We start from the raw sequence: 2,145 nt of genomic DNA, 5'->3' as shown, positions 1-2,145 counted from the left end.
CAGCTACACTTTCAGCGCACCCACCCCCACTACTAACTTGGTCGCCCAGATAGCGGAAGCTATCGACAAGGAAAAAAATGTTTTCTAATTGATGTATCAATACCAGCAGATGACAACGCTTCCCTAAAAGAAATGGAGAAACTTTCAAAATACAAAGACCTGGAAATAGAGGTAACTCGAATGTGGAATCTAAAAACAGAAACAATTCCTATCATAGTAGACACTTTAGGTATGTTAAAAAAATATTTAGACAAATACATAACAAAAACAGCAGGACTTACAAATATATATAACATACAGAAAATTGCACTACTGGGCACTGCACACATCCTACGCAAAACACTTTCAATACAGTAACCATAAGAGCATCACAGCAAACCACAGCACATACCCAAGGCACACAGTGATGTGCTCGGTAGTGAAGTGAAAGCACGCTATAAAAATAAAACTACTGAATAATAATAATAATAATAATAATAATAATAATAATAATAATAATAAAGATGGTAATTATAGTGATAATAATAATACTAATGGTTATAGTGGTAGTAATAATGCTGGTGGTAGTGATAACTGTAATAACAAAAGTATGTCAGTTCACTTTTAATGCAACTGGTAACATGTAATCCAGTACAACCTGTTATAAATTCAGGCTGTCAGTGACTAAACAGGCAGATCTACCAAGCACTTGCTGGGTAAGGTGGGTGGCTTTTGTTGGACACCCTACAGGATGAAAAATAAAACCTCTTAAAAGTTGAATGAACTCACTAGGCCATTCAATGGCCATTCAACTATGAGTTTTTCTCTCTTTGCTGTGAGGGAATATACTGGAAGTGGAAATCACCATAGAATAACCAGCTTTAATGGGGGAAGACAGGCCTCTCAGAAATCTTGGCTGACAACTTCTCAAGTGACAGTGGTATGATATAAGTACTGGTTTGTGGTAACCTTAACACACACATCTCAGTTATGAGAGAAATATCTATAATGGAAATTAATCCTAACAACGTCCACAAGGCTGGAGCTTTTAGCAAAGGTGCTGGGTCCAGTGAGTGCCCTGTGGAACAGCAGTGTAGGCCTGATCAGAATCAAGCTATTGCTGACCAACAACAGTGAAGAAGATTAATATGAACAAAAGAGAACAAATTGTTGTTTGAATGTTATATTTAGAGTGAACCAGAAAATGAGGCTTTGGGAAAATGTTACTCAAGCTCTGGAGAAAAATATTATCTACATGATGAGCTGAAGGATGTGATCAAACAAAGATTGGCTGATTAGATTAGACAAATTAAGATAAAAAAATGGAAAGTAAAGATTGAACAAGAGGAGATTAAAATGGCAACATAAAAAGAACTGCAGGGCTACTGGTCCCGCAGAAATACCTGTTGAACAATAAAATCTACAGAGCTTGGGTATGGAGGAGAAAATGTACCATCTGTAGAAGACCTTAGAGTCACTGGAAGAAATTAGCCCTGGACTAGCTAGTATTTGCAAGAATTATGGAAGTGATGCTTTTTCAGCAAAGGAAAATGTTACCATCATTGAAGTATATGATAAGGCAAAGCTAAAAATTCATGAAAGCAAATGGAGTTGTCATGAGAATTCCAATTAAGGACATCACTGAGTTAGATTCCTTGATGTATGCCACTGCTTATGTCATCACAGAGAAGATGGGAATGTTTAGAGAAAAGAAAGAGTAGAGAAATAAAGACCCATTCTGGAAAAGAGAATAAAAGAAAGCATTGATATATGCCAGAAGGATTTAAGTAAGATTGAAGAAGTAAGGAGAAGAGATACAATGCTTAATGAAAGTGAACAGAACTGCATGAATAAGAAATACCACCTGGTGGATAATGGCATGTTGTTTATCTAATAATAATGATAATGATAATGATAATAATAATATCAATATTAATAATCCTTTCTACTAAAGGCACAAGGTCAGAAATTTGACGGGAGGGGACTAGTCAATTACATTCATTCCAGTGTTTCACTGGTACTTAGTTTATAGACCCAGAAAGGATGACAGGCAAAGTGAACCTTGGCAGAATTTGAACTCAGAAAGTAGTGAGACAAAATACCGCTAAGCATTTCGCCCAGTATGTTAACAATTCTGCCAGCTCAATACCTTAATGATAATAATAA

Source organism: Octopus bimaculoides, chromosome 18, assembly GCF_001194135.2.
Source record: "Octopus bimaculoides isolate UCB-OBI-ISO-001 chromosome 18, ASM119413v2, whole genome shotgun sequence".
Taxonomy (NCBI): Eukaryota; Metazoa; Mollusca; class Cephalopoda; order Octopoda; family Octopodidae; genus Octopus; species Octopus bimaculoides.
The sequence above is the reverse complement of the archived record's forward strand: the minus strand, read 5'-3'. Positions refer to the sequence as shown.